Source organism: Ovis aries, chromosome 1, assembly GCF_016772045.2.
Source record: "Ovis aries strain OAR_USU_Benz2616 breed Rambouillet chromosome 1, ARS-UI_Ramb_v3.0, whole genome shotgun sequence".
In the NCBI taxonomy this organism is placed as follows: domain Eukaryota; kingdom Metazoa; phylum Chordata; class Mammalia; order Artiodactyla; family Bovidae; genus Ovis; species Ovis aries.
In genome coordinates, this window is record NC_056054.1 from 264,976,121 (window position 1) to 264,989,220 (window position 13,100).

A 13,100-nucleotide genomic window follows, 5' to 3' on the forward strand; every position below is an offset into this window, starting at 1 on the left:
TTTACTTAGCCTAAGGTTTAACATGATTAATCTTAAAGGTTAATACTTATTTCTCCTATATGCTAGTTATATTCATTTATGTGTATAAGGGCAGGGAATATGGAGACTTGGCAGCAAATATTGGCCCAACAAATGAAAAACCCTTCACCAATATAATTCCTAATCAACCCACTATACTATACTAATGATTTTCTAACTTCTCAAAAGAATCTGTATTTAGAAAGTTTAAAGCATCTTGTGCCTCTCACGGTTGGGAGGCTGTGAACAACCACATGTGGCCAGACGAACCTGTTCAGGCAGGCTAGAGAACCTTCAGAGGAGTTTGTAAGTTGAAACACTCTTGTCATGCCCAGGAATTATTAACTGGAGCTGTAAGTTAACTCCTTCTCCGAGAGAGGTGGTGGGGGACAGCCCTGCATAAAGTCAGAGGTGTAGGTGAGAGCATAGAGCAGTAAAGTAGGCAGACTCTGGTTTTGGGGGTAGATGCTCGGGAACAGGGGGTCTCCTGAGGCTCGATCCTGCCTTTGCATATGCCGAGCTTCCTTCCTCATGACCTTTGCCACGGGCGGAGTTCCTCAGCTGGCTCCCGGCAACTGTGCATTCGTAAATTTGACAACTTACATGAAATGAACCAATTCCTTAAAAAGCACAACCTGCCACAACTTACCTGTAGAAAATAATTGGAACAGCCTGTAACTATTAAGGAGATTAACTTCTTAATTTATCCCTTCCCCTAAATCTCTAGACCCAGATGGTTTCATTGGGGTTTCTATCAAATAGTTTAAAAAGTATCAACACGAATTCTACATATGTCTTCCAGAAAAATAAGGATGGAATATTCCATGATTCATTGTATGAAGTTAACGTCATCCTAATGCCAAAACCAAACAGTCACAAAAAGAAAACTATAGGTAAATATATTAATACTTTGTGAATATAAATTAAAAAATCCTTAAAAAAAAGTTTGGAAAATTAGATTCAATAAGATATACTATGGCCAAGTGGAGTCTATCCCAGGGATTCAAGGGTGGTTCAAAATTCAAAAACATCAATCTATGTAATTTGCCATATTAACAGGCTAATGATGAAAAATCATCTGGTCATATCAATCAGTGCCCAAAAGGCACCTAACAAAACTTAATACTCATTCATGATTAAAAAAAAAACTCTCATAAACATAGGAATGGAAGCGACTTCTGAACATGATAAAGAACATCATAAATAACCTACAGCTTTCCCTCTAGGGTTGGGAACGAGGCAAGGACATCTACTGTCCTGATTTTTATTCAGCATCATGCTGGAAGTTCTGGCCTGGGCAGTGAGACAAAAAAAAAAAAAAAAAAAGGGAACAAAAGGCATACAGCCTGGGAAGGAAGACATCAAATGGTTCCTGTTTACAGATGACACAGTTTTCTTTGTTGAAAATCTCAAAGATTTGGTAACAAAACAAAACACTCCTAGAACAAATGAATCCAGCAAGCCTGTAGGATATGAGATGAACATGCAAAAAAAAAAAAAAATCACTGGTATTTCTAAATACTAACAATGAATATAGAAACACAAAAATTAAAATTAAAAGCACAAAACTATGTATGCTTGCTCAAAAAAATTAAATTTTAGGTGTAAATATAATAAAATGAGTATAGAATTTTTGAAACTACAAATTTTTGAAAGATTTTGAAAACTACAAAACTGATGAAAGAAATTAATGAAGTCCTGAATAAATGGAGAAACAGGCATACATGAATTGGAAGACTCAATAAGTATATCAATTTCCCCCAAACTGTAATTTCTACCAACATCCCAGCAAGAATTTTGTAGATAGAGACAAGATTATTCTAAAACTTACATGGAAAATCCAAGAAACTAGAGAATAGCTAAAACTATTTTGAAAAAGAATACAATTGGAGGAGTCGGTCTACTGGCTTTCAAGATTTATCGTATATTAATAGTTACAGTCAGTTCACTTCAGTCACTCAGTTGTGTCCAACTCTGTGACCCCATGGACTGCAGCACGCCAGGCTTCCTTGTCCATCATCAACTCCCAGAGCTTGCTCAAACTCATGTCCATTGAGTCGGTGACGCCATCCAACCATCTCCTCCTCTGTTGTCCCCTTCTCCTCCCACCTTCAATCTTTCCCAGCATCAGGGTCTTTTCCACTGAGTCAGTTCTTCACATCATTGGAGCTTCAGCTTCAGCTTCAGCATCAGACCTTCCAATGAATATTCAGGACTGACTTCTTTTAGGACTGACTGGTTTGATCTCCTTGCAGTCCAAGGGACTCTCAAGAGTCTTCTCCAACACCACAGTTCAAAAACATCAATTCTTCAGCACTTAGCTTTCTTCACAGTCCAACTCTCACATCCATACATGACTATTGGAAATACCATAGCTTTGACTAGATGGACCTTTGCTGGCAAAGTAATATCTCTGCTTTTTAATATGCTGTCTAGGTTTGTCATAGCTTTTCTTCCAAGAAGCAAGCATCTTTTAACTTCATGGCTGCGGTCACCACCTGCAGTGATTTTGGAGACCAAGGAAATAAAGTCTGTCACTGTTTCCATTGTTTCCCCATCTATTTACCATGAAGGGATGGGACTGGATGCCATGTGTTTTGACTGTTGAGTTTTAAGCCAGGTTTTTCACTCTCCTCTTTCACTTTCATCAAGACGCTTTTCAGTTCCTCTTTACTTTCTGCCATAAGGGTGGCATCATTTGCATATCTGAGGTTATTGATATATCTCCTGGCAATCTTGATTCCAGCTTGTGCTTCATCCAGCCTGACATTTCACATGATGTACTCTGCATATAAGTTAAATAAGCAGAGTGACAATATACACCCTTGTTGTACTTCTTTCCCAATTTGGAACCAGTCTGTTGTTCCATGTTCAGTTCTAACTGCTACTTCTTGGCCCGCATATAGATTTCTCAGGAGGCAGGTAAGGTGGTCTGGTATTCCCATCTCTTGCAGAATTTTCCACAGTTTGTTGTGATCCACATAGTCAAAGGCTTTAGCATAGTCAATGAAGCAGAAGTAGATATTTTTCTGGAATTCTGCTTTTTCTATGATCCAATGGAATGTTGGCAATGTGATCTCTGGTTCCTCTGCCTTTTCTAAATCCAGCTTGAACATCTGGAAGTTTTCAGTTCATTTACTGCTGAAGCCTAGCTTGGAGAATTTTCAGCATTACCTTCATAGAATGTGAGATGAGTGCAACTATGCGGTAGTTTGAGCATTCTTTGGCATTGCCTTTCTTTGGGATTGGAATGAACACTGCCCTTTTCCAGTCCTGTGGCCACTGCTGAGTTTTCCAAATTTGCTGGCATATTGAATACAGCACTTTCACAGCATCATCTTTCAGGATTTGAAATAGCTCAACTGGAATTCCATCACCTTCACTAGCTTTGTTCATAATGATGCTTCCTAAGGCCCACTCCAGGATGTCTGGCTCTAGGTGAGTGATCACACCATCATGGTTATCCAGGTCATGGAGATCTTTTTTGTATTGTTCTTCTGTGTATTCTTGCCACCTCTTCTTAATATCTTCTGCTTCTGTTAGATCCATGCCATTTCTGTCCATAATTGTGCCCATCGTTGCATGAAATGTTCCCTTGGTATCTCTAATTTTCTTGAAGAGATCTCTAGTCTATTCCATTCTATTGTTTCCCTTTATTTCTTTGCACTGATCACTGACGAAGGCTTTCTTATCTCTCCTTGCTATTCTTTGGAACTCTGAATTCAGATGGATAGATCTTTCCTTTTGCTTTTTGCTTCTTTTCTCTTCTCAGCTATTTGTAAGTCCTCCTCAGACTATCATTTTGCTTTTTGTGTGTTTCTTTTTCTTGGGGACGGTTTTGATCATGGCCTCCTGTACAATGTTATGAACCTCCATCCATAGTTCTTCAGGCACTCTGTCTATCAGATCTAATGCCTTGAATCTATTTGTCACTTCCCCTGTATAATCATTAGGGATTTGATTTAGGTCATACCTGAATGGCCTAGTGGTTTTCCTTACTTTCTTCAATATAAGTCTGAATTTGGCAATAAGGAGTTCATGTTCAGAGCCACAGGTCAGCTCCTGGTCTTGTTTCTGCTGACTGTGTAGAGCTTTTCCATCTTCAGCTGCAAAGAATATAATCAGTCTGATTTTGGTGTTGACCATCTGGTGATGTCCATGTGTAGATTTGTCTCTTTGTTGTTGGAAAAGAGTGTTTGCTATGACCAGTGCATTCTCTTGGCAAAACTATGTTAGCCTTTGCCCTGCTTCATTTTGTAGTCCAAAGCCAAAGTTGCCTGTTACTCCAGGTATCTCTTGACTTTCTACATTTGCATTCCAGTCCCACATGATGAAAAGGACATCTGTTTTTGTTGTTAGTTCTAGAAGGTCTAGAAGAGTCAGGCATGGCTGAACCACTGAACTGAACTGAACTAGAAGGTCTTGTAGGTCTTCATAGAACCATTCAACTTCAGCATTAGTGGTTGGGTCATAGACTTGGATTACTGTGATATTGAATGGTTTGGAAAAGAACAGAAATCATTCTATCATTTTTGAGGTTGCACCAAAGTATGCATTTTGGACTTTTTTGTTGACTATAAGGGCTACTCCATTTCTTCTAAGGGATTCTTGCCCACAGTAGTAGATGTAACGGTCATCTGAATTAAATTTGCCCATTCTGGTGCATTTTAGTTCACTGATTCCTAAAATGTCAATGTTCACTCTTGCCATCTCCTGCTTAACCACTTTTAATTTACCTTGATTCATGGACCTAACATTCCAGGTTCCTATGCAATATTGCTCTTTACAGCATCGGGCTTTACTTCCATCACCAGTCACATCCACAACTGGGCATTGCTTTTGCTTTGGGTCAGCTTCTTCATTCTTTCTGGAGTTATTTCTTCAGTCTTCTCCAGTAGCATATTGGGCACCTACCAGCCTGGGGAGTTCATCTTTCAGTGTCATATCTTTTTCTCTTTTCATAATGTACGTGGGGTTCTCAAGCAAGAATGCTGAAATGGTTTGCCATTCCCTTCTCCAGTGGACCACAGTTTGTCAGAACTCTCCACCATGACCCATTCGTCTTGGGTGGCCCTACACATCATGGCTCATAGTTTCATTGAGTTAGACAAGGCTGTTATCCATGTGTTTAGTTTGATTAGTTTTCTGTGACTGCGGTTTTCATTCTGTATGCCCTCTGATGGATAAGCATAAAAGGCTTGTGGAAGATTCCATAACTGACTGTGGGGGAATCTGGGTCTTGTTCTGATGGACTGGGCCATGTTCAGTAAATCTTTAATCCAATTTTCTATCTATGAGTGGAGCTGTGTTCCCTCCTTGTAGTTTGGCCTCCTTCAAAAGGACCTACAGTAGTCAACTATTTGGGGTACAGATGGATGGACAGACATAGAGATGAATGGAACAGAATACAGAACCCAGAAATAGGTCCACACAAATATGCCCAATTGCTTTTTTTTAAATTAAATAATTTTTATTTTGCTGAAATATACATAACTACTTCAGAGTTTAAAAAATTCAGAAGCAATTAATATATCACAGTTCACTTCAGTTCAGTCCCTCACTTGCGTCCGACTTTGCGATCCCATGAATCGCAGCATACCAGGCCTCCCTGTCCATCACCAACTCCCAGAGTTCACCCAAACGCATGTCCATCGAGTCCGTGATGCCATCCAGCCATCTCATCCTCTGTCGTCCCCTTCTCCTCCTGCCCCCAGTCCCTCCCAGCATCAGAGTCTTTTCCAATGGGTCAGCTCTTCAAATCAGGTGGCAAAAGTACTGGAGTTTCAGCTTCAACATTAGTCCTTGCAATGAACACCAGGACTGGTCTCATTCAGAATGGACTGGTTGGATCTCCTTGCAGTCCCAGGGACTCACAAGAGTCTTCTCCAGCACCACAGTTCAAAAGCATCAATTCTTCCGTGCTCAGCTTTCTTCACAGTCCAACTCTCACATCCATACATGACCACTGGAAAACCATAGTCTTGACTAGATGGACCTTTGTTGGCAAAGTAATATCTCTGCTTTTATATGCTATCTAGGTGGGTCATAACTTTCCTTCCAAGGAGTAAGCGTCTTTTAATTTCATGGCTGCAGTCACCATCTGCAGTGATTTTGGAGCTCCCAAAATAAAGTCTGCCACTGTTTCCACTGTTTCCCAATCTATTTCCCATGAAGTGATGGGACCAGATGCCATGATCTTCATTTTCTGAATGTTGAGCTTTAAAGCCAACTTCTTCACTCTCCTCTTTCACTTTCATCAAGAGGCTTTTTAGTTCCTCTTCACTTTCTGCCATAAGGGTGGTGTCATCTGCATATCTGAGGTTATTGATATTTCTCCTGGCAATCTTGATTCCAGCTTGTGTTTCTTCCAGTCCAGCGTTTCTCATGATGTGCTCTGCATAGAAGTTAAATAAGCAGGGTGACAATATACAGCTTTGACGTACTCCTTTTCCTATTTGGAACCAGTCTGTTGTTCCATGTCCAGCTCTAACTGTTGCTTCCTGACCTGCATATAGGTCTCTCAAGAGGCAGGTCAGGTGGTCTGGTATTCCCATCTCTTTCAGAATTTTCCACAGTTTCTTGTGATCCACACAGTCAAAGGCTTGGCATAGTCAATAAAGCAGAAATAGATGTTTTTTTGGAACTCTCTTGCTTTTTCAATGATCCAGCAGATGTTGGCAATTTGATCTCTGGTTCCTCTGCCTTTTCTAAATCCACCTTGAACATCTGGAAGTTCACGGTTCACATATTGCTGAGGCCTGGCTTGGAGAATTTTGAGCGTTACTTTACTTGTGTGTTAGAAGAGTGCAATTGTGTGGTAGTTTGAACGTTCTTTGGCATTGCCTTTCTTTGGGATTGGAATGAACACTGACCATTTCCAGTCCTGTGGCCACTGCTGAGTTTTCCAAATTTGCTGGCATATTGAGTGCAGCACTTTCACAGCATCATCTTTCAGGATTTGAAAGAGCTCTACTGGAATTTCTTCACCTCCACTAGCTTTGTTCATAGTGATGCTTGCTAAGGCCCACTTGACTTCCATTCCAGAATGTCTGGCTTTTGTATAGTTCTTTTGTGTATTCTTGCCACCTCTTCTTAATATCTTCTGCTTCTGTTAGGTCCATACCATTTCTGTCCTTTATCGAGCCCATCTTTGCATGAAATGTTCCTTGGTATCTCTAATTTTCTTGAAGAGATCTCTAGTCTTTCCCATTCTATTGTTTTTCCTCTATTTCTTTGCATTGATTGCTGAGGAAGGCTTTCCTATCTCTCCTTGCTATTCTTTGGAACTCTGCATTCAAATGGGAATATCGTTCCTTTTCTCCTCTGCTTTTCACTTCTCTTATTCTCACAGCTATTTGTAAGCCCTCCCCAGACAGCCATTTTGCTTTTTTGCATTTGTTTTTCATGGGGATGGTCTTGAACCCTGTCTCCTGTACAATGTCATGAACCTCAGTCCATAGTTCATCAGGCACTCTATCTATCAGATTTAGGCCCTTAAATCTATTTCTCACTTCCACTGTATAATCATAAGGGATTTGATTTAGATCATACCTGAATGGTCTAGTGGTTTTCCCCACTTTCTTCAATTTAAGTCTGAATTTGGCAATAAGGAGTTCATGATCTGAGCCACAGTCATCTCCCTGTCCTGTTTTTGCTGACTATATAGAGCTTCTCCATAATATATCACAGTGTTGTATTAATCATCACCATTATCTATTTCCAGAACTTTTTCATCACTGAAAATAGAAACTGCATATTATTAAGCTTTAGTCTTCCTTCTTACTGAGAGAGTCATTTCCTAGGCAGGTTGATAAGAAGTCTAGGGGTCCCCAAGGAGAGGGGGGTCTGGAATTCTCAAGGAGGAAGAAAGGACACACTTTTTTTCCCCCTCTACATTCCTTAAGATTATATAACAATAATGTATCCTTCCTGAGGACAGACTCTGGATTAAACCTTCTGGCTAATTCTGTTATCTTAAAATGTAAATTATGGGAGCAGGTCTGGTGAGGTCTTTACAACCTCCAGTTATGATTTCGGTGTGTCTGCCCTCTGATCCCCTCTGCAACACCTGCTGTCTTACTTGGGTTTCTCTTACCTTGGACGTGGGGTATCTCCTCACTGCCACCCTTCCTGACTTTGAACGTGGAGTAGCTCCTCTAGGCCTCCTGCACCCGTGCATCCACTGCTCCTTGGACAATTGATTAGTCAATCTAATCACACTAGGACCACAGCCTTGTCTAACTCAGTGAAACTAAGCCATCCCCTGTGGCACCACCCAAGACAGGCGGGTCATGGTGGAGAGGTCTGACAGAATGTGGTCCACTGGAGAAGGGAATGGAAAACCACTTCAGTATTCTTGCCTTGAGAACCCCATGAACAGTATGAAAAGGCAAAATGATAGGATACTGAAAGAGGAACTCCTCAGGTCAGTAGGTGCCCAACGTGCTACTGGAGATCAGTGGAGAAATAACTCCAGAAAGAATGAAGGGATGGAGCCAAAGCAAAAACAATACCCAGTTGTGTGTGTGCTGATAGAAGCAAGGTCTGATGCTGTAGAGAGCAATATTGCATAGGAACCTGGAATGTCAGGTCCATGAATCAAGGCAAATTGGAAGTGGTCAGACAGGAGGTGGTAAGAATGAATGTTGACATTCTAGGAATCAGAGAACTAAAACGGACTGGAATGGGTGACTTTAACTCAGATGACCATTATATCTACTACTGCGGGCAGGGATCCCTTAGAAGAAATGGAATAGCCATCACGGTCAACAAAAGAGCCCAAAATGCAGTACTTGGATGCAATCTCAAAACCAACAGAATGATCTCTGTTCGTCTCCAAACCATTCAATATCACAGTAATTCAAGTCTATGCCCCAACCAGTAATGCTGAAGAAGCTGAAGCTGAACGATTCTATGAAGACCTACAAGACCTTTTAGAACTAACACCCCCAAAAGATGTCCTTTTCATTATAGGGGGCTGGAATGCAAAAGTAGGAAGTCAAGAAACACCTGGAGTAACAGGCAAATTTGGCCTTGGAATATGGAATGAAGCAGGGCAAAGACTAATAGAGTTTTGCCAAGAAAATGTACTGGTCACAGCAAACACCCTCTTCCAACAACACAAGAGAAGAGTCTACACATGGACATCACCAGATGGTCAACACCCATATCAGATTGATTATATTCTTTGCAACCAAAGATGGAGAAGCTCTATACAGTTAGCAAAAACAAGACCAGGAGCTGACTGTGGCTCAGATCATGAACTCCTATTGCCAAATTCAGACTCAAATTGAAGAAAGTGGGGAAAACCACTAGACCATTCAGGTATGACCTAAATCAAATCCCTTACAATTATACAGTAGAAGTGAGAAATAGATTTAAGGGCCTAGATCTGATAGATAGAGTGCCTGATGAACTATGGACTGAGGTTCGGGACATTGTACAGGAGACAGGGATCAAGACCATCCCCATGGAAAACAAATGCAAAAAAGCAAAATGGCTGTCTGGGGAGGCCTTACAAATAGCTGTGAAAAGAAGAGAAGTGAAAAGCAAAGGAGAAAAGGAAAGATATTCCCATTTGAATGCAGAGTTCCAAAGAATAGCAAGAAGAAATAAGAAAAGCCTTCCTCAGTGATCACTGCAAAGAAATAGAGGAAAACAATAGAATGGGAAAGACTAGAGATCTGTTCAAGAAAATTAGAGATACCAAGGGAACATTTCATGCAAAGATGGGCTCGATAAAGGACAGAAATGGAACGGACCTAACAGAAGCAGAAGATATTAAGAAGAGGTGGCAAAAATACACAGATCTTCACAACCCAGATAATCATGATGGTGTGATCACTCACCTAGAGCCAGACATCCTGGAAGGTCAAGTCAAGTGGGCCTTAGCAAGCATCACTACGAACAAAGCTAGTGGAGGTGAAGAAATTCCAGTAGAGCTCTTTCAAATCCTGAAAGATGATGCTGTGAAAGTGCTGCACTCAATATGCCAGCAAATTTGGAAAACTCAGCAGTGGCCACAGGACTGGAAATGGTCAGTGTTCATTCCAATCCCAAAGAAAGGCAATGCCAAAGAACGTTCAAACTACCACACAATTGCACTCTTCTAACACACAAGTAAAGTAATGCTCAAAATTCTCCAAGCCAGGCCTCAGCAATATGTGAACCGTGAACTTCCAGATGTTCAAGGTGGATTTAGAAAAGGCAGAGGAACCAGAGATCAAATTGCCAACATCTGCTGGATCATTGAAAAAGCAAGAGAGTTCCAAAAAAACATCTATTTCTGCTTTATTGACTATGCCAAGCCTTTGACTGTGTGGATTACAAGAAACTGTGGAAAATTCTGAAAGAGATGGGAATACAGACCACCTGACCTGCCTCTTGAGAAATCTGGATGCAGGTCAGGAAGCAACAGTTAGAACTGGACATGGAACAACAGACTGGTTCCAAATAGGAAAAGGAGTACGTCAAGGCTGTATATTGTCACCCTGCTTATTTAACTTATATGCAGAGTACATCATGAGAAACGTTGGGCTGGAAGAAGCACAAGCTGGAATCAAGATTGCTGGGAGAAATATCAGTCACCTCAGATATGCAGATGACACCACCCTTATGGCAGAAAGTGAAGAGGAACTAAAAAGCCTCTTGATGAAAGTGAAAGAGGAGAGTGAAGAAGTTGGCTTTAAAGCTCAACATTCAGAAAACGAAGATCATGGCATCTGGTCCCATCACTTCATGGGAAATAGATGGGGAAACAGTGTCAGACTTTATTTTGGGGGGCTCCAAAATCACTGCAGGTGATGATTGCAGCCATGAAATTAAAAGATACTTACTCCTTGAAAGGAAAGTTATGACCAACCTAGATAGCATATTGAAAAGCGGAGATATTACCTTGTCAACAAAGGCCCATCTAGTCAAGGCTATGGTTTTTTCAGCGGTCATGTATGGATGTGAGAGTTGGACTGTGAAGAAAGCTGAGCGCCAAAGAATTGATGCTTTTGAACTGCGGTGTTGGAGAAGACTCTTGAGAGTCCCTTGGACTGCATGGAGATCCAACCAGCCCATTCTGAAGGAGATCAGTCCTGGGTGTTCTTTGGAAGGACTGATGTTAAAGCTGAAACTCCAGTACTTTTGCCACCTGATTTGAAGGTGACTCATTGGAAAAGACTCATTGGAAAAGACTCTGATGCTGGGAGGGATTAGGGGCAGGAGGAGATGGGGATGACAGGATGAGATGGCTGGATGGCATCACCAACTCGATGGACTTGAGTTTGAGTGATCTCCGGGAGTTGGTGATGGACAGGGAGGCCTGGCATGGTGCAGTTCATGGTGTGGCAAAGAGTTGGACACGACTGAGCGACTCAACTGTACTGAACTGAACTTACAGCCTCCAGACATTCTTTGGATTCATTGGAGAGTATATTACGCCATTGTTAACACTAACTCTTTCTGCCCCCTTCTGATGCCTATGTCAGAAGCTTTCTCTATCTCCTTTATACTTTATTAACTTTATTACACAAAAGCTCTGAGTGATCAAGCCTTGTCTCTGGCCCTGGATTGAATTCTTCTCCTCTGGAGGCAAAGAATCTCAGTGTCTTTTTGAGGTTCAGCAACAACCTTTCACTACCCCCACTGCCACCCCCTAGAAATCTGCTTACTCTCTCTTCTACGTATTTCACATGCGTGAAATCACACACTACGTGGCCTCCTCCGTCTGGCTTATTTCACTTAGTGTAGCATTCTCAAAGTTCACGCATGTTGCGTGAATATTTTATTGTATGAATGAACTCTACTTTATTCATTCTTCTATAGATGGACATCTGGGTTGTTTCCGTACTTCGGCTGTTGTGAATAGCACTATTATAAACATTTGTGTACAACATTTTGTTTGAGTATCTGTTTTTAACTGTTTTGCGTATACACCTAGGAGTGGAATTTCTGGGTCATACAGTAGTGCTATGTTGAACTCATTAGAAAGGAAAGCATTAGTTACTCAGTCATGTCCAACTCTTTGCAACTCCAAGGACTATAGCCCACCAGGCTCCTCTGTCCACAGAATTCTCCAGGCAAGAATACTGAAGTAAGTAGCCATTTCCTTCTCTAAGGGATCTTCCCGATCCAGGGAGCGAATCCAGGTCTCATGCATTGCAGATTCTTTACCATCTGAGCCACTGGGGAAACCCTGGACTCATTAAGAAAATGCTAAAGGTACTTCCAGAGTGGCTGTACCATTTTACACTCCCACCGTGAATGTGTGAGCGCTCCAGTTTCTCCACATCTTCCCTAACATTTGCTGTTGTCTGTTTTGATACTAGCCATCCCTGTGGAGGTGAAGTGGTAGCTCACTTGGCTTTAATGTGCATTTTTGTAACGAGTAACAATGTTGAACAGCTTTTCTCAGGAAGACACACCCGGACAAGGTCACACAGCTAGCTGGAGGACAAAAAGTTGCTAAAGTCCTGGTAGAGAGTCAGCAGGAGACCCACCACCCAGTGCTCCACCAGCCAGGAAGTCCTCAGGGAGCAGGCCCAGGGCCCCTCCTGCACTGATCCTCCAGCTGAGCCTGGGCTGGCATTCTGAGGCCCCCTGAGATCATCCCAGCTCAGGATTCCTGACCTCTGGGACCCCATCCCTTTTTGAGGAGCCACACAGACTTCTCTGGTGGCTCAGATGGTAAAGAATCTGCCTGCAGTGCAGAAGACCCAGGTTCGATCCCTGGGTTGGGAAGATCCCCTGGAGAAGGAAATGGCAACCAACTCTAGTATTCTTGCCTGGAAAATCTCATGGACCAAGGAGCCTAGTAGGCTACAGTCCATGGGATCTCAAAGAGTCAGACATGACTGAACGACTAACACACACACAGACTGAAGCTTCTGTCTGGGGCAAGAGGAGAAGACTGCAGTGTCCAGGCTTGCTTGAGGGGCCAAGGCCAAGCAGCCAGGGGCAGGGGCCCCTCCTGTCCCCATCCCACCAATGGGACCTCCTTCTCCCTGACTTCTGGGCATGTCACACAGGGAGGACTTCCTCCTCTTTGGGCACTGGGAGGGCCTGGCATGACCTGGGCACCCAACTAGTGTCCT